The sequence below is a fragment of the Pseudorca crassidens genome, chromosome 18 (genome assembly GCF_039906515.1).
Source record: "Pseudorca crassidens isolate mPseCra1 chromosome 18, mPseCra1.hap1, whole genome shotgun sequence".
Taxonomy (NCBI): Eukaryota; Metazoa; Chordata; class Mammalia; order Artiodactyla; family Delphinidae; genus Pseudorca; species Pseudorca crassidens.
The window spans coordinates 43,898,528-43,925,107 of record NC_090313.1 but is presented as its reverse complement, the minus strand read 5'-3'; positions in this window follow the sequence as shown (position 1 = coordinate 43,925,107).

The following is a 26,580-nucleotide window of genomic DNA, read 5'->3' as shown; positions in this document are numbered from 1 at the left end:
CTTTGACTTTTTCTTAATGCCTATCACATTGCTGACACATAATAGTGTTCCATAAATATCTATTGAATAATTAAACACAAAGACTTATTTAAAGGCCTTGTTATTGTGTAACTATACAGCTATTTTGTAAAGTCTATAAGGGAAATGAATGAGCAAAGACACATTCAAGATTTTTACTAGCCTTTTAAAGGTAGTGGGACACTATATATTAAATCATCTCACTGAACAGAGAGAGGATACAGGTTTCAAGAGTTAAATTTAGTATTATGTATTAGAAGGATCAGATCATGAATGAATTTTGAAAATTTTCTCTCTGGCTATGATGAAAGAAAATTTTCACTTAGAATATTTATATGTATTTAAAATTCATTTGATATTTATATTAAACAAGTTACAAATATAATTTGATAGACTAAGTAGTAAATTTTCAACATACTATAATGATGTAAAATGTGAACTATATTGAAAAAACCTCTGAATGATGACATAGTTGTTTTAATCAAAATACCGAAAGCTGAATACATTCAAACAAATCAGATGACAGCAGAGTTTGATTATTAAGGAGCAAACTATTCAAAATTTTAAAACACCCAGAAGGGTAAAAATGTATACATTAAAAAGTGTTTGAAAGAGAAAATACAAACTTTAACTCTTTTATTTATTCATTAAACATTTTTAAGAATAACTACTATTTGCCACTTGGACTAAGCATTGGTGATAAATTACGAAAGAGTCTGAAATACACCTTGTCCTTGTAAGGATAAAGCTTTGTTAAGAAAATAAACAAACATGTTATCAAAAATCACTCAAGTATATTTTCAGCAGGAAATGTTGATTTTGAATTATGCAACCACCACATCCTTAAAATGAAGTTTTACCTTAGGATATAGAACATAGAAGCAAACACTAGAAGTCATTTAATAACATCTTCACATTTATACATTTAAATAAATTTTCTAGAGACCCAAATTTCATTGGTATAAATATTGTAAATAAAGACATTGTTTTGTTTTGCTTTGTTTTTAATAATATACTTTTTTCCTAGTGTAACGTATTTTCTAATCAGGTGAAGAAAAACAATCTCTGTATATGGCACTTGCTTTTCTACTCCATTAACTGCTATAGTTATTCCTAGTGTGAGTGTATAACTCACACCAATCCATATGTTCATGTCATACATTTAATATTTCTTCCCCCAAACAGATTGCTTTTAAAAATGTTATATATCTTGGGAACTCTGTCATTTATCATCTCTAACAATCAAGAAATATGAGTTTCAACTTTCTTCTTCTCTGCTTCTCACCAACATTTATTAGCTATCATGGTAGTATAGAAAAGCTCAATAAATTTAATTTCAAAAAATAAATACATAAGAATAATTGTGAGACACAGGCAATATCCTTGAACACAGGTACATTAACTCATTTTGAATTAAGTCCTTTCATTTAGCTAATATTCATTTATAGCACATGCCTAGTTTTTTTGGTTTTGTTTGTTTTTTTTTTAATAAATATCAGGCATGTTTTAGTGGGAAAAAAAATTCTTGCCTTCATTGGAGTTTATGTTCTAATGGTAACAAAAATTATTAAGTATTTAATATACATTTTCACAGTTTTTCATCCTCCTAGATTTTTCTTGTTTTTTGTTTTAAATGTATTTTCAACTGGAACTAAATTTGTAAATTAATTTGGGGAATGCTTACAGTGTTATGCTGTAATGGGCAATCCCACTACAAAATAAACCTTGTTTTTGTCTCCGTATATTTCCTTAAAAATTGTCTCCTCCATACTTAATAAGGCTGCATAGATGATTGGGAAAATCATTTGGGCCTTTTTCAACCAGCTCAGTAATCTAACACATTTTGTTACTTAGCTCTCACTTTTCTTTCTTCTTAGTAGCTATTTCAAAACTTCTCTGCAATTCTAAAACTTCCCATCTGATCTATCTTTTATATCACACACAAAACAGAAGCCATCAGGTAAGGACTCCTTCAATACCTTTCCACCCAGAAAATAACTTACCTATACAGCACTTGTATTTTTAGATTTCCCATCTTTTACTGTTGAAAAAAACCTGATTTGGCTCATTGCTAAGGATAAAAGTTCTAATATCCACGATTATTTCATCAGGACTTTCAATGAGAAAAAGTCTATTATTCATGATCTCTCCTTTTTGATCCTCTCATTTCTACTAGATTATCTTCATTATATTTATCTCTTCCCCATCACAGTCAAACTTTCTTAAGAGTTGGGTAAAGCTGATTCCTATTCTTAATCAACTCTTCAAACTATGACAATTTGGCATCAACTTGCACACTACACTGAAATCCTTCTTGCAAAAGTCACCTACTAGCTCTGTTTTGCTAAATAAAACCATGCATGATGGCTAGGAAGGTAATCAACACCACACACTGCAGGACTAGTTTTAGGGCATTTGAAAAATGTAGTGGAAAGATTGAAAATAAATGGATATTTCAGTTTTTGAGAGTAACAGACAGAAGTGTGATTTATTTTTTTGCTTTTACTTTTTTAACTTTTTAAAAAATTTGTTTGTTGTATGACAATATATACTTTGGCACATCCAGCGTAATGGAATAAAGAGTTAATAGATTCTTCTTTTTAGCAGTAGGTAAAAATAAACTTAATTACACTGTACACCCAGATTTTTTCAAGATCTTTAAAACAAAGCTCAACACATTTCCAATATGTGTTGTTTGTTAGCACAGTGACTTATAGCAGCCTCTTCTCTGGAGTCATTCTCTTCTACCTTAAGAGACATGTTTTTGGTTTCTAATAAAATTATTCTCTATATATTATCACTGATCTTTACAGAGTAGCTGAGATTTATTATTTAGGGTAGGGAAAACTAAAATGAACCATGAATTATATTCAAAGAGGGAAAGTCCTATAGAATGAGCTGTATAATAGTCACAAAGCATTTGAGCCAACTGGTGCCTGAATTCTTAGTTGGGGAGATGGAAGTGCTAATCATAGTACAAACAGACATTGAATTCAATTAATATGTGACTTGCAAATATTCTCTCAGTCTATATTTGTACATCACTCTCTTAACAATGTCTTTTGCAGAAGAAAAGTTTTAATAAGCACAATCTGCCACATTTTTCTTTCATGACTCTGCTTTTGGTGTCATATCAAAGAACTCTGCCTAATCCAGGCCATGAATATTTTCTTCCATATTTTCTTCTGCAAATTTAAAACTTCTGTGAGTTTTAAATTTTTATATGATACATTTTATTTTAATTTTGTAAGATGTGAGAATGAGGTTGAAGTTTTTTTGCTTTTGTGTTTTGTTTATTTTTGTTTTTTGTTTTTGCTTATAAATGTTCAAATTGCCAGCATCATTTGTCAAAAAGATCATTCTTTCGTCATTGCATTACACCTCTGTCAAAAATCAATTGGCCATGTTGTGTAATTATATTTTTCTGGAATCTACTTTTTCCATTGTTCTATGTTTCACTCTTTTCACAAATAGCACATGTATTGAATTTTGTAGTTTCAGAATAAGCCTTAAAATCAGAGAGTGTGATTACTGCATTCTTATTTTTCAAAATTAGTTTGGCTATTCTAGTACTTTTGCCTTTACATATACATTTAGAATCATCTTATCTATATCTACACAAAAATCCTGCTGGCATTTTAATTAGAAGTAGTAAATTTGAAAATTAATTTGGGGAAGCTCTGCAATATTGTTTCCAGTCCATGAATACAGTATAAATTTCATTTATTTCAGTCTTCGTTGATTATTTTCATTAGTGTTTTATAGTTTTCAGCATATAGAATCTGTTTGTACTTGATACATTTATACCTTATTATTTCTTGTTTTAGAGCTATTGTTAGTGAATTAAAAAAAATTAAGTTTCTAATTGTATTCTGCTCCATTATACAAATGAGATTGGTTTTGTGTGTTGAACTGGTATCTTTCAATATTGTTAAACCAATGTATTAGTTATTAGATCATTGGTGTGTCTGTAGAATTTTTGGTGTTTTCTATATAGACAATCATGTTCTATATAGACAATCTCCATATATACCTTATTTCTTCTTTTCGAATCTGTAATACTTTTATTTTTATAGTATTTTAATTGCACTGTATAAGATATTCAGTGTGATGCTACATAGTCATGTGGAGAGTGGACATCCTCACCTTGCTCCTAATCTTAGTGGGAAAGCGTTGTTTTTCATTAACGAGTATATTAAGGAAGTTCACTTACATTTCTAGTTTCCTGAGAGTTTTTATTTTGAATGAATGTTATATTTTGCTAAACAATTTTCTATATAAATTGGTAAGATCTTGTGGGTTTTCTTCTTTATGCTGAATTAAAATGACAGATTTCTGAATACTATTCCAGCCCAGCATTCCCATGTTAAAACCCTCTTGATCCTTTGGTGTCTCATTCTATTTACATAGTTCTGGGTATATGAGTTGTTAATATTTTGCAGATAATTTTGCATCTACATTCATGAGGGATATTGGTTTATACTTTCCCTCCTTCCCTCTCTTCCTTCTGGTATGTTTTTTGTCTGGTTTTGTTATAAAAGCAATTCTGGCCAGATAAAATAAGATAGATAATATTCCTTCCTCATGTCTTTTGTAAGATAATTTTAGAAATTTTTTATTAATTATTGTTTACTTTTTAATACTGAATGAAATGAAACCAGTGAGGCCTAAGCATTTCTAGAACTGTTGAATTATGAATTTAATTAGTTTAATAATATAAGATTATTCACTTTATTTTATTTTGGGTAAGTTTTGACAATTTGTCATTTTAGAAAATTGATTCATTGAATCTAAGTTTTCAAATTTATGTTGAGATTTAGTAGGATTCCCTTTTTGAATTTTTAATGACTGCAGGGTCTGAAGTCATATCCTTTCTTTAATTCTTCCTACTTATAATTTCTGTCACCTCACATTTTTTTCTTTGTGAAACTTGCTAGATGTTTATCGGTTTCATAAATCTTTTCAAAGATTTGATTTTGGTTTCATTGATTTTTCTCTATTTTTTTTTGTTTCTTTTTGTGTCAATGATTTTACTTTTATCCTTATTATTTTATCCTTCTACTTAAATTAGGATTATTTTGCTCATATTTTCTCATTTCTTAAGAGAAAATTTTAGGTTGCTATTCTGAAGCCCTCTTTCTTTTCTGGTGTGAGAATTTAATACTATATATTCCACACTAAGTACTGCTTTAGCTGCATCACACATATTTAGATATATATCAGTTTGTTCAGTTTAAAATAATTTTAAATTTTCTTTTAAGCTCTTTCTGTGAGCTGTGGATTATTTAGGATTAGATTTTATAATTTCCAAGTGATTGGAGATTTTCCTCTATTTTTCTATTATTGATTTCTATGTTAATTCTATTATATGTACTTTGTATGAATTATATTTTATTTATTTATGGTTTGTTTAATGACCTAGAACATAAGCATTCTTGGTGAATGTTCTTTATACACTTGAAAGGAATGTGTATTCTGCAGTCTTTTTGTGAAATGTTCTATACATGTTGACTAGATTCAGTGGGTTGATAAACTCTTCAATGTGTCTATGAAATTTATATCTGCTAGTACTATTTATCACTAAGAGAGGAAGGTTGAAGTTCTCAGCTGTGATTGTGACTTTTTCTGCATTTCTTTCCAGTTCTGTCAGTTTTGCTTTATCTATTTTGAAGTTCTGTTGTTAGGTACATACACAGGTTGGATTTTTATTTCTTCCTGGATATTTGACAATTTTATCATCATTCTGTGTCCCTCTTTAGTTCTAGTAACAAGTTTCTAGTTCATTTCGGTACTGTATGACACTAATGTAGCAAATTGAGTGTTTGTATGGCATGTCATTTTCTTTTCTTTTACCTTTAGGCTACTAATTTTGTTATATTTAATACAAGTTTCCTATATTCAAGCGTATAGTTGTGTCATTTTTATCAATTATGATAATCTTTTATTTTAATTGGCTTTTTAAGACCATTGTTATTTAATATGATTATTGATGTGCTTGAGATTAGATCTATCTTTTTATTATATGTTTTGGGTTTTTTGTTTGTTGTGTTTTTCTTTTTTTCTTCCTGTATTTTGTCACTCTCCTCTACTTTTGGGTTATTTGAACATTCCTTATGCATGTTTTCAAAAGTTTCCATGAAGCAAGAAGAAATGCAATGAAGCTAAGTAAAATAAATGAGAGATTAACAGCACCAAAGAAAATAAATTTTAGACATATTTGACACAGAAAGGAGACAGATAAAATAAGGTTTGGCAAAGTTTTTGAAATCATAAGTCTTAGCAAAGTGGATATAATATTTTTGGAATATTATAGAATGTTAGATTGAGCTTGAGAGAGTCAAATTAAGCTTAAGAGAGTCAAATTATTCAACAATATCCTGCCCTGTTTTAAAAATTTTACTTTGGCCTCCTATTTTGCCACATCACACATCCCAATTACCATTCACAGAAACAAGCACATCCTTTTATTCACATGCAACTGATTATTCTAAAAACAAAAACAAAAAAGCAAAGTCATGGCAATATTCCAAACACCCAAATGTAATGAAAAGGTATATCAATTTTCAGGAAAAAAAGTAGAAACTTGGGCTTCCAATGTGTTTAAATTTAACATGTCATTCAGGGTTATTTTCACTTGCAAAGTCAGTGTTCTGGATAAAATCTTCAGGTTGTATAGATTACAAAAAATTACTAACAAAACATTTATTATTGCAGAATCTAATATAAATAAGTAAAAAATAAGTATGTAAGCATTAAGTAAGATGCTTCATGGAATTCTTATTAAAAAGAGATTATTATCAAGTTTTAAATTTAACATTGTGTCCATATAGGGTGGAAGGATGATCATATCTCCTTATGTACCCTCCCTAACCCAGAGGAAAATTTGGTTGATTTTTTTGGTGTGTTTTAAATATACACTTATAAATATACACATATATATAGATATAGATAGATATAGATATAGATAGATTATAGATAGATATAGATAGATATAGATATATTAAAGAATACCATTTAATGACATTTAATGCATTCACAATGTTGTGCAACCTCACCACTATCTAGTTTCAGAATATTTCTTTCACTCCATATGCCCATTAAACAGTCACTTAAGGTATCTATTAAGTGGTCACTCCTCATTTCTCCCTTCCCTCAGCCCTTGGCAATGACTAATCTGCTATCTGTCTCTACGGATTTGCCTTATCTGAATAATTCATATGAATGGAATCACATAATATGGACCTTTTCAATCTGGCTTCTTTCATTAAGCATAATGTTTATGATATATACAAGTTATAGTAGAAGTGAATACCTTATTATATTTATTGGCAAATAATATTTCATTATATGCCTATACCACAATTTGTTTATACACCTCATAAGTTGTGGGACATTAATTAATCAATTTATTTTCTTCTTTTGACTATTGTGAATAGTTTTCTTATGCATGTACATATACTAATTTAGATTCTATCACCTGGTAAAAATTCTATCTAGCAGTGGAACCACTGGATCCTTATTAAGTTACCACAAAACTGTTTTCCACAGTGAATTGATCACTTTATATTTATACTATATTGAAGAGTCCTTGCATCACTGGAATAAATCCCAGTTGATCGTGGTGTATGATGCTTTTAATATGTTGCTGCATTCGGTTTGCTAGTATTTTGTTGAGGATTTTTGCATCTATGCTCATCAATGATATTGGCCGGTAATTGTCTTTTTTTGTGATATCTTTGTCTGGTTTTGGTATCAGGGTAATGGTGGCCTCACAGAATGAGTTTGGGAATGTTCCTCCAGCAAATTTGTTGGAAGAGTTTGAGAAGGATAGGTGTTAACTCTTCTCTAAATGTTTGATAGAATTCCTCTGTGAAGCCCACTAGTCCTGGACTTTTGTTTGCTGGAAGATTTTTAATTACAGTTTCAATTCCATTACTTATGAGTGGTCTGTTCATATTTTCTATTTCTTCCTGAGTCAGTCTCAGGAAGTACAACCTTAGAAGATTGTACTTTTCTAAGAATTTGTCCATTTCTTCCAGGTTGTCCATTTTATTGGCATATAGTTGCCTGTAGTAGTCTCATGATCCTTTGTATTTCTGTGGTGTCAGTTGAAACTTCTCCTTTTTCATTTCTAATTTTATTGAATTGAGTCCTCTCCCTATTCTTGATGAGTCTGGCTAAAGGTTTATCAATTTTGTTTATCTTCTGAAAGAAATAACTTTTAATTTTATTGATCTGTGCTATTGTTTCCTTCATTTCTTTTTCATTTATTTCTGCTCTGATCTTTATGGTTTCTTTCCTCCTATTAACTTTGGGGGAGGGAGCTTTGTCCTTGTTTCTCTTGTTGCTTTAAGTGTAAGGTCAGCTTGTTTATTTGAAATTTTTCTTGTTTCTTGAGGTAGGATTATATTGCTATAAACTTCCCTCAGAACTGCTTTTGCTGCATCCCATAAGTTTTGGGTCATCGTGTTTTCATTGTCATTTGTTTCTAGGTATTTTTGATTTCCACTTTGATTTCTTCAGTGACGGTTATTTAATAGCATATTGTTTAGCCTCCATGAGTTTGTGTTTTTTTTAGTTTTTTTTTTTCCTGTAATTGATTTCTAATCTCATAGCATGTGGTCAGAAAAGATGTTTGATATGATCTGAATTTATACCAGTAATGTATGAGCATTCAGTGTCTTCACAATCTTACCATCTGTTATTTTTCCTTTTCTTTATTTTTTCTAATTATAGCCATTCTAGTGGTCATCAAGTAGTATTTCATTGAGGTTTTGAGAATTTTTTTTATGATTAATGACAATTGACGTCTTCTCCATGTTCTTTTTGGCCATTTGTATGGCCAAAAATACTTTTCCCATTTTTAAATTGGTCATTTATCTCTTCATTGTTGAATTTTACAAATTCTCTGTATATTCTGGATATCAGATCTTTATCAGGTATATGATTTCCAAATATTTTCTCCCAATATTTGGATTGCCTTCTCACTTTCTTGATAGTGTCTTTTGACACAAAAAAGTTTTTAATTTTGATGAAACCTAAATTATCTATTGTATTTTTCTTTCAAATCTTTTCTCTCTATTTTTCATTTTGGCAAATTTCTATTGCTCTATCTTCAATTTTCACAAACTCTTTCCTTTATCGGATTTATTCTACTATTGAATCCACCAGTGAAATTTCAATTTCAATTTTTAATAATTTTCATATGGTTCTTATTTATATCTTCTATTGTAACATTTGATGCAAGATAATTTTTTATGGCTTATTTGAACATTTCTTAAAAGTAAATGTTTTAAACTATTAGTTAAATATTTTCAACATCTGTGTCACCTCAGTTGTCTATTGGCTTTTTTTTTTTTCTTGTAAGAGTTGATATATTCTGGTTCTTTATATAACGAGTAAATTTGTATTGTATTCTCTATATTTTGAATGTTGTATTATGAGACTCTTGGTACTGCTTAAACTAGAGAATGTTGGTATTTTTACTTTTGCCCAAAATTGACCTGTTTAATTTTGTTTTTCAAGTTTCAACATCTACCTTATAGCCTATGGTTCCATTATCAGTTCAATTTTCAAAAACTTTGTAGTACTCTTTCTATCTGTCCTGTTCATGTGTCACCCAGTAGCATGACTGTGACTTGGTGGGTGGTCTATTTATACAGTTCTCAAGTCTTTGGTATGCTAGTTAAGATCAGGTATATGCAGCTGCAGCTCAAGGTTAAGTTTTGGAGTCCAAAAACAATTTTATAAGATTGTTTTCATGAGCTCTTCCATTTCCACCATCTCTCCTAGACTTTTCTGTTCCCTGCAGCTCCTTTTTTTTAGTCATCTGACTAGAATCTTGAGTTTATAATTTATTTACTCTTCCATGCCCTTTCATGTTTGTTACATCATTCATGCCTTAGCATTGGGAAGGCAGAGAAAGAGCAAAAAGCAACAAGTTTGGTCCCACTATCATGGGATCTTAACTCTGAGAGAAAGGTTTCTTCTCTCAAAGTTTCAGCTCCTGTTAGTCCCTATACTGGCTGCTGCCATTGTTGGATCGTTATGAATCTGGAATATGAAAGGACAGAGAAAATGAAGGAAAGAAAAATAATTGTGTTTCTGTGCTCTGAAGGAGTATTAGGATTTTCCTGTTTGTCTCCTTAAGTCAGAATTATAGGGCTAGAACTTTTGGTGTCACTGTGCTCATTTCCACGTTGCTAATTTTATTATAGTCAAGCTGAGTTCCTTCTTTCCTGGAGGGAGAGAAAGGGTACACTCACAGCCAGTTTGCTGGTAATTTGTCTTTTGATGCTCATTGATGATCCGTGCACTACTATTTACTCTGCACTGTCCTGAAATGATTGCTGTATGCGTTCTGTCCTGTTTGTACCATTGTATTAAGTGGGAGAAGCAATTGAAGTGTGTTAAATTTATATTATCCAAAAACATAACCTTAGGCTACTGTTTATTAGGCTGAAAGTCATTTGTAATGCAACTCTCTTAAGATCTTCAGAGGCTGCCAATCCCTTCGAATCCTAGACAGACACAAACACTTTTCAAATCATGATCCATATATCTAATCTCTGCCTTTTAAGTTTGAATTTCATTTAGCAAAAGGCTTTACTGCCTTGCTGTAAGCTATGTGTCTCAGCTCTCATCTTGAATTTTTCTGTGAATCAACATAATGGAAACAGTTGGAGTTGTACAGTAACTCTTACCCTCCCCCTAAACCCACTATTTAGAATTAACCTAGATATTATTTCTTATATCATGTTAGGAAATAAAAATCAGCAAGTCCTTCTGAAGGGCTTAGAGGATCAAAATTCTCACACATCACTAGTTTTCCCATATCTAAGTATTATCTTCCATAGTTTTAACCACAGCCATTGGTCAGGGTAAAAAATAATAAAATAAAAAATAACAATAATAGTAAATAAAAAGATTTTACAAATCATATGACTAACTAACAATTGTCCATCTTGAATTACTCTTGACTAAAAAAAAAAATGCAATAAATTTCATGTCCATACTTTCTAGACTATAAATACCCTAGTATGTAATGAAATATACCTATTTTTTGTAATGAAAAGAAAAATACAACTTATTCTAGCATCTTGGTAATAATTCTATAAATTCCCATAAACTCCAGCATCAGTCAAAACTAATCTGAGCCCAATATACCACAGGTGAAATTTCAGCTTCTTCACTGTGGGTTACAAAAGATTTACTATATTCAACCAGGTATTATGACATCAGTGTTGTTCTCAACCAAATTAATAAGCAATACCACATTCCTTACAACGTGACCTGAACCATTCCACTTTTAACTATTAACAGTGAGGACTCATTTATGCATGGCTAAAACTAACATAGGCAATGAAAACAAATAAAGGCTTCTTTCTTCCAGTGTCCATAGAACTTTACTTGGGTTAGTTGTTCACTTGATGGGATTCTATGATTGAACATGTCATGTATCTATCCCTGTGCTAGTGGCGAATGGTCCTGTGATTAACAGCCTCACCAGCAACAAATGCATTGTGGGAGAATACCTTTCAATAGAGGAAGGAATTATTGACACACAAAACAACATTTTTTACTTAATATTTCTCTATTTAATCTGCTATTTTGTGCTAAAGGGATGTTTGAAGACTTCTCATGTAGTTTCTTATATGGTTGGTAATTTTTAACTTTTTCCTTATATGTAAAACTATATCTATGTTCTCTTCTGTTTTCATTGATACTACTTGATATGTTGTGAATATTTTAAGTTTTCAGATTGAATCACTTCTATATATCAGAGCTAGGCCTGGTATACTTTCTGCAGCTATACTTCCTAACATCTCTGTTCAGATTCTTTGAAGTGGATTATCTCTGTATCATATCATCAGCCTTTGTCCATTTACTTTGATATAATGATAAAATAATTTTGTTATTCATAAATCTTCTGGAAAATAACATTAATTATAATCCCTTACAAACCAGAATGTAGATCATTAAACATGACGCATGTATATTTTGCCACATAATATATACAATTTTTTAACTCAGAAAAGGCAATAAGTGGTCTTCTCACTTTCCGTTGGAGTATCAAAAGGTCTAACATCCACAGACAAGGAAGCATATGGAACCTCCCTTTTTTCTCACCGTGTGATGATGGGTGAAGTTACATTAAAAAATAAATCTACTTCAACTTTTTGATAGACTTTTCTTGATTATCTTCCCAAAACCTTTTATATTTATTTTGTGTTGAGAGTGATATTAATTTGATATGTCCCTGTATTATCATTCAACTATGTCACCAAGACAGCTTCTAATTCTGCATGGCTGCTCATTCCAAGTATAAGCACAACATAAGTTCTGCTATGATCTCTCTCCTTGGTTGGTACTCTAAACACTTGCATTTCTTGATGATGCTGGGACAATCAAGATATCCTTACTGATATTCCTACAGACCCTTCTCACTACAAATACTTGTCTTTTAATGACAGGAATATTAGTTCAGTTTGGCTGATCCTCTTCTATTTTCCAGGGCAGGCTTGTATTAATATTCAAGGAACCAAGTGGTAGACTTGCATCCTCCTGGTATGATATAAGAAGCAGGAACTTGATTAGATTAAGGAAATGTCAGGGGATTTAGGCACATGTTCTGATTTAGGATGTGTCACCATCCTTTGAAACTTTTCTCGTCCATAGAAAGCCATTTATATTTCATCAAATATATGTTTCTCTGAACAGAACTTTATCATATTATCCTAGGTTAGCTAAATTGTTAATAAAAAATGTTTTTTAAAAGTTGTTTCTGTTTGTGAACATATGACATGTTCACAAATGGAAATGTCTAGATAGATATTTTTAATCAAATTAAGAGGTTATATTTGGGATAATCTAACTTTAAGTATAGAATTTAGAATACATAAAAAAATTCATTTTGACAAGCTCTGAAGAAAATCACCTCACAGACCTAAAATGTCACTACCAAAGAAGAAAGTCCAGGTGCAATAAGAGATTCATTTGAATGCAAACTAGGAAAGACAAGAGTTACACAAAGATCTCATTGAAAACAAGATAAACAATGATTTTAAATATTAAAAGAAATTGAAGAGGCTGACACTTAAGATTGCAGACATTTATTTGTGATCAAGTTGATTCCCACCAAGCAACTCTATGCCACATGTTCCAGAGTGAACATATTCAGTCATTTATATAATTTACAACATTGATGGTTCACTTGAGCAAAGCAGTTTAGAAAGGTTGCTATGTATTATAACAAAAAAATTAGTTAACCATGTTCAAATAGTCTTTAAATACATATCATTGGGAGATACCAGAGAAAGAAAATACAGTGTTTAAATAAAAGTTCAAATCAGAAATATTTAGAGTAATGAAATGTCAAAAATGTTGTTAATGCTTCATTATACTTTTCTGATATTAATGCAAATTAAGTAAATTTTAAGCCTCACTTATATTCTTCGTTGGTTTGCTTTAAAGATATTTGTATAAGTGCAATATAAATAAAGCTCTTTTTTTTTTTTTTGGTTTCAGCAGAAATTTTGCACTCATTTATGCCTCTATAACTAACATTGCACAGGATGTGCCACAAAATATATATAGCTCCAACTTCCCAGAGATGCTGTGCTTACTTTCTTGCTTTAATGACTATTTCACTTTCAAATGGATTTATTAACAGAAATAAGTACACTCTAAACAGATAGTTGTCAGAAATCTGCTTACTTCAATAAAATAATTGAGAGTTAACAAACATTTGCAGCTTTGTGTGGTATAAAGCATCACTGCATTAAGTTGCCATAAGGAATGAAGCACACAGCACATATTATAACTCATGTTTATGTAGTTTTGATTTCAGTAATATTAAATACATAAAGTGCTTGTGTAAATGACTAACCCCAAACTATGAATAATATTCATTAGGTAACACCTATCATCTTCAAAGCTTACATAAACTCTTCTGAAACCCCTGTAAAAATAGGATAAGCTGCAGCCAAAATGGGGAAAGATTGTATTTTTACTCTGAAAAATCATAAGCCAAATGTCTGAATATTTATGATTGATTTCCTTAAAACTTTTTCTCCAAACCCTCTGTATCATAAAATAAATAACTTAGAGAATATTCAAAATCTCAACTAAAATAAAAAGTGTCAGATAATGTGCAGTATTAATCTTTCTAAACCATATTAAAATGTGCAGCTAGTAGCATGCTATTGAAGCATGTAAAGGTAAGACATTACAGTTAAGATAAAGTAGAGCTAGACAAACAACATTTAATGGGGACAGTGTTTAAAGTTGTTTATGAATGTTAGAAAAGGATTTTTTTTCAAAGTAGCATCAAGTAATTATAAACTCCAATTCCTTCTTTATGCTTATCTATGCTTTTGGTATCCATCACATATCTTGCATAGAGGGAATCAGAATGTCAGAGAAACTAAATAGCCCTGCCATAGTTTCTTTTCTGAGTAGAATAGGAAGAACAAAGCTGTATCCCTGCTGCCAGACACAGTGAACAATCCTCTTTACCAGTGGAAGCTGTGCAGGTAACAGGATGACCATCATTCCACATTTGCCTAGACTGATGATCACATGGTTAATGTGATGATAATAATGACAAATACACTGCCTGGAAGATGGCATACAGAATCAAATGATAAAAATTTTATATGGGCTGAAAAGAAATAAAATTTCTCCCAATCCTTGGCTTAATTAGTAGAGTCTTATGACAGAGCAGGGACCCATTCCTCTTCCACAGAAATAGCTCTTTAATAGTATCCTCTTGTTTTTCAACTTCACTTTTGTGATTTTCAGTGTAATGAACTCAATGTTCAGAGCTGTTTCAGAAGAGATATTCTTAGTCCAATCACTCCTCAAAAAGTACTTTATATGAATGTCATATACATGATATTAATTAATACATTTTTCCAGTTTAATTATTTAAGTTGAATAGTTCCAATTCTTCACAAGCTAAGCAACACAAAAAATTGAGGAGGAAAGAATTTTGATAAAGGAAAAGAAAGTAGAAAGACCTGGGTCTCATCAAGTGCCAAGGACAGATGTTTTAAATACAACATGGGTATGGCCAACAGGAGAGTTAATAGGTAAATGATGAAGGTTAACCAAGAGAGGTCAAAGGTGGGAGCATCTACTCCCAAAATGCCCAAGACTAGATGCTCAAGAAATGAATGCATCAGTGACTGAGGGAACTGAGGACGATTCCAAATTGGAAGAAAAAATATACTAAACTAAATTAATGATTTTTAAATTTTTTTGCTTGATCTTCTCTAATGTCATGTTAAAATTTCCTGCAAGTTGTAACTGCTGGTTATAATTGAGTTTACTATATGTTAATCAATAGGAATTATAAAGTTTTATTTTTCATTTGAATGTAGTTTCTCCTTTAATAATGTTACAAATTTTATTGTATTTATGAATACAATTTTTAACTTGAAAATAAAATCACTTACTTCAGTTATGAACAATCTGGTCTACTTTTGAAGGAAAGGGAAAGAAACGGTGTTAGAATACAATATTTAGTATGGGAGAGACATTTAAAATATTTGCAAAAATAATGACAAAGTTTTTCCATTAGAAATATGTTTACCTTAACATTTTAGTAAGAGTAGTATAACTTACCAATGGAATTTTCACAGTATAACTGAAACCTGCAATTAATCTACTTAAGTTCACAAAAACAAATCTTGTAGTTACTTTTCATCATTCTCTATTTATGGGTAGTAAAAGTGAACAAGTCAAAATAATACTACTGCCAAACTATTATTTCTATCATTAGAAGTTATACTGTTTGCCTTCATTAGACAAACTTGGAAATTCATCAGAATAAAACAAAATCATTACCAGAACATAGTATATACTTTTGAATAATTTGGGCAGCCAGTATATTAAAAAATAAAGACATACACATTAAAATTCTGGCTGGGTATTAAAAGAATTATATAGAATTGAATTAATCTCATAAATATTTTAAATATATAACAGAATTATTTTGGTCATGATCATTTTTAATTATTCAATTTAATTTTAATATATTTGAAATGGTTGATACTTTCAGTCATTTTGTATTAGTGCCAATTAGTTTACCTAGTTTTCTTCCATATGTGCTTTATTTTTGTTTGACCAAATTGCTGTTTCATACCATATCTCTCTTCCCATCTATTATATTTTTGTTTTATCTATTTTTGAATAATTTTATTGTTTGTGCTTGGGATTTGGACATCCATTCTTAACTTATCACAATCTATGTAATAGTTGATTTTAAGTTCACTATTCCTTCTGGGTCATCTTGGAGTCTGTATTAATGATACAGTAGTGATAGCAATAGTTACATTTTTCTATTTCTTTGCATGTTTAGCATTTTGTCAATTATATGTTAGAAAATATGGGTACTCCTTATTTTGTCCTCTTTTTAGAGGTGTTGAGTACTGTTTTTGGCATGCAGTTCTATTACTGGTAGATCCTTTTGATCTTTTCAGCTGTGTTTTTATGTTTTCTTTTATTGGTCTATTTCAGTTTTGTTTTAGTAATAGGTTGTAATTTAGGGTGTGGCCTTTACTTATTTGGTCTTTAGCTCACTTGTCTCATCCGAATGTCTGATTTGCTAAGCAAGTTGACTTCACTTTTCTCTCTGGAATTCCAGTCTCCCCAACACTGCATGACTCTTGGTATTTCTGTTAGCTATCAAACTCACAGTGGCTTCTTTCTGCTAGTCTGAGTCATGACTGAAACATACAAAATTCCAGCTCTCAGTTAAGATACCACATGGAACTTACACACAGACTTCCATCACTTCCCCTCCAAAATCCCCTTCTTTCTGGTTTGCAATCTGTTTGCAAAATTCCACTGGCCAAGGACCAGATGGATCAGCACAAATGTGGGGGCCCTCTCACTGTTAAGGGAGCTCCAAAATAAAAAGGCTTTGACAATTTTATTGACCTCAGTGTTGGGAGAGGAGGGTTGGGAGGAGAACTAGGAGTGAAAAAGAACTCAGTAAATCAAGGAGAGGAGAAGGGACTTTAAGACTTTCTTCTACTTTCTCCCCCACCCCTGCTCTGTCTCCAAAAGGAGACCTCAAAAGATGCAGCTGAATAAGACTTCTGCCCAAGGCCTCAGATAAGGAGACACTGGTATGAACATGCTGTGGACTTAGGAATCACAATATGTTAAGCATTTGATAGGCCAGGAGGGCCTGAGTCCTTTACTACAACTTCCTTCAGAGACGGCAATGCATTGGCTATGGCTGGGTCTGGTGTGGAGAGGGCATATTTCCCGCATGAGGCCTGCCAGGTAAAGTCTTTGTCATTGCCTATGATCAGGTCTGAAAAATCACACAGAGATCTTTAACCAGGAGCTGTGTCATTAAGACACAGGAACCAATAAGAAAGAGCTCCTTATGTCCAAAAGTGGTACAAAATTTAATTTAAAAAAATAACATTGAATAAACCAAAGAAATAGAAAGTCATCATGAGAACATCTCAACAATAAATGCTACAGGTGAGACTCACTGATGAATGCTAAAATTAATGGGTGGTTGGAAACACCAATAGGGTGGTGGACCTTATGATTCAGATGGCCTCCAAGGAGTAAAGACCCTCCTGGACCACCAGTGCCACTGATACTCTGAAAAGAAGAAAGAGTGTCTCAGCTGTCAAAAAGCCCTTGTCCCAACTCAGTCCTCCAATACTCTTGAGAATCTCCCATCCTTAATACAGGGTCTATCCCAGAACCCCAAAGAAAGGGAGGGGCTCAAAAATCCATGCCTTGTTGTGTACAATCAACAAAGTATACAATATACCCCGCCAAAAAAAATATAATGGGTGAAACATTAAGAAGAAAGATGATATTTACAGTGTTTCCAAAGTAATATTTATTAATTTCAGTGTTTCTTTCTCTTTCTCTTTCTCTTTCTTTCATTCTTTCTTTCTTTCTTTCTTTCTTTCTTTCTTTCTTTCTTTCTTTCTTTTTTCTCAGTGTGCCTTACATCTTTTTGTTTGTTTGTTTTTTAACATCTTTATTGGAGTATAATTGCTTTATAATGGTGTGTTAGTTTCTGCTTTATAACAAAGTGAATCAGCTATACATATACATATATTCCCATATCTCCTCCCTGTTGTGTCTCCCTCCCACCCTCCCTGTTCCACCCCTCTTTGTGGTCATAAAGCACCTAGCTGATCTCCCTGTGCTATGCAGCTACTTCCCACTAGCTATTTATTTTACATTTGGCTTATTTTAACATGTATTCACATATGTTTATAACATATTTTACCACTTTTTTTTAGCTATATTATTTGATATTCATCTCTCCTGGTTTTGGTGCTTAATTTTCCTCCCCTGAACAGTGAGCTAGACTTAGTAACACACTTCTAATGAATATGGTGTGGAGAAAGTATAGATATGAATATTGTCTGGAAAGGGAAAAGTAGTTATCTGACAGACACAATCTAAATAATGATCAGTGTTAGCATCACAAGTAAGATGCAGGTGGACATGTCCTCAATTATGTAATTTAATGAGAAGGGCATTACCCCCGTGTAGAATTCAAAGAAATCTATAACCCTAGTCTAATCGTGAGAAGACATCAGACAAATCTAAATACAGGGAATTCTACAAGATATTCAACCAATACTATTCAAAACTGTGAAGGTCATGAAAAACAATGAATGACTAGGAAACTGTCATAGTGGAGTAGACTAAGGGGACACGGCAACTAAGTATAATATTTTATTCTGGATTGGATACTAGATTAGAAAGAATAACATTGGAGGAAATTCTGGTGAAATCCAAATAAAGTCTATAGTTTAGGTAATGTTATGTTACCAATGCCAATTTATTAGTTTGGTAATTATAGCAGGGTTATGTAACATTCAGGGGAGCTAGTAAAGGGTATATAGTAATTTGCTGCAGCTATTGGCCACTTTTCAGCAAATCTAAAGTTACTTCAAAAAGAAAAGTTTAAAATAAAGCATATTGATTTAAGGAGAGCATGTTCTTTGATCTTTTAAAATCCTTTATATTCAAAGATTAACGAGGAGTCAAATTGACACTGTTATATTTTTATTTTCGTTTCTTTAGAAGATGGTTCTTAATTTTTCTGGAAACTTGAATTTATTCAGTTGAATTTGAGATAAAAGTTGCCAACACCTACCATTTGATTTTCAACTGTTTTCCTTGCTCTGATATTGTTACAAAGTTTTCCTTAATTATCAAAAAGCTACATTTAAACAAACTTTTATAGTGTTATTTCAGTTAATAGTGTTGTATTAAAGCTATTTCAGTGTCGGGCTTCCCCGGTGGCACAGTGGTTAAGAATCCGCCTGCCAGTGCAAGGGTGATGGGTTTGAGCCCTGGTCTGGGAAGATCCCACATGTCACAGACCAACTAAGGCAGTGTGCCACAACTACTGAGCCTGTGCTCTAGAGCCCACAAGCCACAACTACTGAGCCCACATGCCACAACTACTGAAGCCCATGTGCCTAGAGCCCGTGCTCTGCAACAAGAGAAGCCACCTCAATAAGAAGCCTGCGCACCACAGCAAAGAGTAGCCCCAGCTCACTGCAACTTAGAGGAAACCTGCGCAGAGCAACAAAGACCAAACACAGCCAAAAATAAATAAATAAAATAAATAAATTTATTAAAAAAAAAAAACTATTTCAGTGTCATGCTCTGGGCATAAAAAAATATTACAAAACATGACCCATGATATTAACAGATTATGCAAATAAAGAATTGCAAGATTTATGCGAGAATTATGGTTGGTAATGAAGCATTTCCTCTATTTGGTGAAAGAAAAGCAAGAAAATCATTATGAAGATGTATATTCAAGCTGATTCCAAGTATATCTATAAAAATACTAATTTATTATTTATTTTTAATTGCTGTAATAATTTTATTTTTAAATTACTCTTAAAAATATAAGCAATATACTATTTCTGCTTTTTTCCCCCCTTTGGTTTATAATTCAATACCATCATAACTTAATAATATTATATTAGCTTCAGGTGTACAGCATAGTGATTCAATATTTTAATAACTTATACTCCACTTAAAGTTATTATAAAATAATGACCATATTTCCCTGTGCTGTACCATATAGCATTGTTGCTTATTTTTTTAATACATAATAATTTGTATTCTTAATCCTATAACCCTATCTTGCCCCCCCACCCTTCCCTCTCCACACTGGTATCCACTAGTTTGTTTTCTATATCTGTGAGTCTGTTTCTGTTTTGTTATATACAGTTATTTGTTTTATTTTTTAGATTCCACCTATAAGAGATAACATATAGTATTTTTCTTTCTCTGTCTGACTTATTTCACTAAGCATATTTTCTAGTTCCAACCATGGTATTGAAAATGGCAGTATTTCATTCTTTTTATGGTTGAGTAGAATTCCATTATGTGTGTGTGTGTGTGTGTATATATATATATATATATATATATATATATATATATGGCATTTTTTTATTCATTCATCTGTTGATGAACATTTCATATGCTTCCATATTTTGACTATTGTAAATAATGCTGCTATGTACTTTGGTGTTCATGTATCTTTTCAAATTAGAGTTTTTGTTTTGTTTTGTTTTGGATTTCTACCCAGGATTGAGTGGAATTGCTGGATCATATGGTAGCTACATTTTTAGTTTTCTGAGGAACATTCATACTGTTTTCCATAGTGGCTGCATCAATTTACATTCCCATGAGCAGTGTGCAAGTTTCCCTTTTATTCACATTCTCTCTAATATTTGTTATTTTTAGACTTTTTATGACAACCATTCTGACAGGTGTAAGGTGATATCTCATTTTTGTTTTGATTTGCATTTTTCTAATAATTAGCAATATTGAGCATTTTTTTTCACATGCCTGTTATTCCTGATTTATTTTTAATAGGTTTTTTCATTTTTAATTTTTTTTAAGAGTTTAAAATTTTTTAGCTGGTTTTTGAAACTAAATTGAAACATATTTATATTTAAACATATATGGGATTGTATTTGAATTGATAAATAAAAGTGTGATATCAACTATTTCAGGCATGGGTAGTAGGTACACGCATCATATTAATACAGTGTTACCTTCTCATTTTTTATATGCTATCTTCTGAACTTGGAAACCTAAGTTATAATAACTAAATCACATAATTTGTTTTTGTTTTTGCGGTACGCGGGCCTCTCACTGTTGTGGCCTCTCCCGTTGCGGAGCACAGGCTCTGGACGCGCAGGCTAAGCAGCCATGGCTCACGGGCCCAGCCGCTCTGCGGCATGTGGGATCTTCCCGGACCGGGGCAGGGCATGAACCCGTGTCCCCTGCATCAGCAGGCGGACTCTCAACCACTGCACCACCAGGGAAGCCCTAAATCACATAATATTAATTTTACTACCCATTGTGTGAATTTGTTCCAGAATGAAGAATATCAAAAACTTGTATTTCAACCCCCAAATTACTATTTGGGGATAGAACAAACTTCAAATAACAAAATGCTAACATATAGAGAATATAAACACAATACAAATGTTTGCATTTACTATTTTAATTCAAAACACAAAGTATATTACAAAAGGTATATTCTGATTACTCAGATCAAACAATTATTTCATATCTAATAATTTCCTTATTTTCTTTATATCATTTGATGATATGTCTTTTTTTCCCACATCACCTTGTAGTAGAGATTCAGAATATCAATGAGAAATGTCTCATGCTACAAAAGGTAGCTATCCATGAGAATTTTTCTAGTTGTCAATATCACAGGTCACAACATTTTATGAATCAGGATAGTTAACAAGCTATTTTTTAAATAAATAGATATATAAAGAAAGTTGAAATATCATACTTATAATTAAAATAATATATGATTTACTTTAAATTAACAATCCATAAAATGACACATTTTTGAGATTGTTTTACTGAAAATTTTATTTTCTAATTTTATAACATTTGAAAAATTTTATTCCATAAGAACTTACACAAAATGTGAAGATTTTAAAAGATAACACATCCTAGGTCAAGAAGTGTCTTTGTTTGTATAGTTAACATGCTACTGAATGTGTCTTTAGATACCCCTGTCCTGGTGGTATTTTCAATAGCCACTAACCTTGCCTGGTACAATATGGGAGTTGTAAATTGGCATGGAAATTTAAAGCAGGTTCTTGTTGGTGCTCAGCACAAATTAGTTATATATGGGGATGGTAGTTTTTTTATTTTCAGTTGTCTCTGATGCAGTTTATACAAAATAATTGTTGTTCTGTTAACTGAATATCACTCTATAATTGCAAAAAAAAGAAAAAAAGTTGCAACTGTTTCATTGATATTCTGAATGCTTCTAAGTAAATACAATTTAAAAAAATTAATGAAGTATCTAGATAATTAGTAAAAGGTTGGGTTCTGTCTTATTTCAATACATAATCCTATAATTTATTTAAAAACATAACCAAGCATACATCTCAGTATTAAAAGTAGAAATATTGTTTTTTTATTTTTTTATTTATTTTAGTTTTGATACTTATTTGTAAATTATTAACTTGCTATATAAATCATGTATTTATCTTAACAGGAAAAACCTCACTTTCTATTAAAGGTGGATGCACATTTTCTCTAATTAACAATATAAACATGGATTTTTTCAAGAGATTTTTCTCTCCATATATTGAGGCATAATAATTCTCATCACCTAATTCAAAAGTATGTATTAAAGAATAACAGAAAAATGTATTTCTGTTAATAATAGAAGTTACTCCAGGGAGCAAAAAATAGCAAAAGACATTCTATGTAGCTAAAATTGATGTTTTAACAAACGTGCATTTTATAATTATAATGGGTTGTTTTGAACCCAATTATTTTTTTTATTCATAATATAATTTAAATATGAATTTATATTTCTCATTTAAAATAAGTAACATAAAAAAGAACATTTTGCTGGGTATCAGAAAAGCAAGATTCTAACCTCATTTCCACTCTTAGGAGCTGTACAAAAATAAATTTAAAGTATCTGAATATGCTTTCTTATTTGTAAATATACTACAAATACTTGCCTTAATAGTTGTTGCATTAAGTGAGAGAATAAAAATAACATATTATGGTGAAGCACAAGATATATAAAAACTGTTATCCAGAAAAATTACTTTTATTTTTCTTTTTAATGATACGTTTTGAAGAGCAAACATTTTTTAAATGGAACTTAATATTGTATTAAATTATCATATTATTTTCTTCTTTGGATCTTGCTTTTGGCATCATATCTAAGAAATTTTTGTTTAATGCAAAAGCACATTGACTTTTTCCTCAGTTTTCTTCTACAAATTTTGGCTTTAATTGACAGTACCATAGTATTCTTTAACTAATTAATTAGTTGATCTGCTTAAGATGGATAGGAGAGAAAGCCAGCAAAGTTGATCTAAAATTGGATGTTGATGAGGCTTTTAGCTATTTTTGCTCTCATTTTACCAGTGACAAAGGTCAGGTAAGAGAAAGTCAATGCTCTGGGAGAATGGAGGAACCCAATTCTCTTAAGTCCCTTCTTAGACTCAGTGTGGACAAAATGCATGCATCATCATCCTTTCTTATTCCTCCACAGAGTCAGTGCCTGGGACAGAGTACATGTTCAGTGAATAATCATTAAATGAATGAAAGGGTCAGAAAGAGCACTATGCTTAACATAGTCACCAGAAGAAAGCTTAGGAGAGATTCTTGAGTTTGCTCTGTGAGGGCATATATAATAATACCATATCTTATTTCAAATAATGCAACAAAAAGTTTTTAGTGTTGTATTTTGAAAGCTGATCCTTTAGTTATTCCCCCATTTCCCTGTGGACACACTCCTACATGTAGGTATATGTTCATAACTTTTAGCTCCCCCAAGGATGCTATTTCCTATCTCAAACAGTGCCATCCAACCATTCTTAGGGTGATGCTGATTGATACGTCCTCCGTGATATTTCCTTTAAAAAGAAATCAGCTTTAGCAACATATCAAAATTCTTCCCCACTTGTCCCTAGTTTTAAAACCACATTTTAAAAACAACCCCTAAATTACCCTGGGCATCCCATAATATTTTCAAGGTAGATTTTACAAATTAAAACATAAATTGATCCTGGATTCCACATATAAAATATACACTTCACTGTCAGAATACAGCTCCTGGCTGGCAGAGAGTAAGTATACTAAACTTCAGTTAAAAGGTATTGCAAAGAACATCCTGCCTTTTAATTTAAGCAATCTGATAAACTGGCCTGTCTCCTGCAAGGTGAAGGACGCCTTGGAAACCTTAATGAACATCTTCCTGAATAGCAGTTACAAGCTTAGCCGCTCACCATGGAAGACTGATTAAGTTAGGGAGGATATTACCTTTTTATCCAGTCTGTCCTCTCACATACTTTGCCACTGAGATTGAACTAGCTAGTGTCTGCAGTGCAAAGATAGTATTGCTCAAAGCACATGTTCTGTTAATCCACAGATAGAATCATTTATCCTAGAAGCTCTTTATCAAAGTCCTTGCCAATGATTATAGAGTTGTCCCATAAGTACAAGTAAGTATTACAACATATTTAATTCAGTGAGAAAGTGATGGATAAAGTTATATTTCAAAAGAGAAGAAGTATTCTTGTATTTCTATGCATTCTAGTGTGAATTATGTTTCTCATTAGGTTAATCAAGATCCCATCATATTTAGAAAGAGAAACCCAATTGTCCCTACAAGATTTTTTCACATTTCAGAGTTTAAACACATAACAGCATTTGGCATACACATTATTAAACAATCTAAGTTGCCACATAAAGGAGAATCACAAAAAATAATAAAAATCATATTACACATCAATGAATGTGTCCTATGTATAGAACAATAGAGATTTCAATGTCATTTGACATAATTTCACGTATAGAGCCTGCTCATTATTACCAAAGAGGCTTCAATAACCTATTTACATTTGCCTCTTTGCTATACTTGAATAGAACCAAACCAAGTTAATCTTTCTGGCAACTGTATAACCCCAAGATAATAATAATAAAACAAGTAGTATTTTTTTTATAAACAAGCTTTTGAAATAGAATAGTGTGCATACTAGAACGATTGATACCCTCATATTTTCCTTTTAAAGGAAGTGTCCTTTCACATCAATGACAACACTATCCAGCATCTCATGTCAAAAATTATTTCATTTTTTACAGTTTCTACATATTAAAGTAAGTAAAAAAAAATGCATTGCTTGTTTTCTAGTTTTTCCTGTGTTTATTTTCTTACTTATAATGGAATTATACTGATTATATTCAATGAACTTTTGTGTTACTCTCAGGTTTTAACTAATATTTACTCATACAAGAAATAAACACCAACCATGTTCTAGGTCCCACTAATGGCATAGAGAATACATCAATTCACAAAATAAAGAGAAATCCACATCCTTATGAGGCTAGCATTCTAACAGGGAATAGTGATGATTTACAAGATAAATTATTAAAAATATAGTTGATTGAATGGAAATAATTACTAAGGAAAAACAGAAAAAAGAGGGATAGAGAGGTCTGGAGTACACTGCATTTTCTATTGAGTAAACAATGAAGGTCTCAGAGCAGGTGCAAAGGCCCTTAAGTGGCAACATGCTAGGCCTGTTTGATAATGTACCACGCACCTGAGTATATTACCAATCATTGCCTGTAAGATTCCCTGGAAGCAGAGGCTGAAAGGGAAATTGAGGTTTAAAGTAAGCATTAGTAATAAACACCCATGAAGTGACAGGAGAGGTAGCACTGAGCAGACAAAGAAGATGGACTGCAGTTCAGATCTGACAGAGCCTATATCAACATGGATGGGAAGGCTGGACTATACTCTTCCCTGTCACAGTGCATCTCCATCTCTCTGAAATGTCCAGGCTTTTCTTTGCCCCCAGTCGTGGGCTGATTCAGGAAGGGTGTGACCATCAGCAAAGAGATGCTCTGTAGCTGAGCCAGACCCTGAAGGACCTAAGGGTGGGAGGCTGCCTGCTGACGGAACTATCACGGGAGCCAGGCAGAGCGCTTCTTTGAAGGCGATGAAGCTAGTCCTCTGTCTCCCCAGCTAATCTGGTCTCATTGTGAGCTACATGTTTGAGGGGGGATTTTTTTTTTCACATGAACAATGAGCAATCTGATCCTCAGTCATTGTTTACATGACTTGCTTCCCTGTATCAATTTCATATAGAATTTTGCTGAAACAGAAACTTTATAACCAGATCTTTATAATATCCTGCATTTTACAGCCTCTTGGTAAACCTTTTCTGAACTGAATAACATAGCTACTCATCTGCTCACTTTTTTCCCCCAACCGTCTGTTATTACTGAAACATAGAGATGTTTCAGTAATAACTCCAATTTTAAGCTGAAGAGGCTTTTTGAATCCTTAGAATCTCAATTATGTGACATCACATTTTAGAACTGGGAATTTCAGCATGTGATTTTACTTTCTCCTTATATGAATATAAAACAAATCACTATTGGAAGTTTTAGCATTCTTTGGCATTTAAAATACTTGTTTGGAATTCCTATTAGTGAGTGTGTTTGCCTATTGCTTTGTTTTCTTTTTTC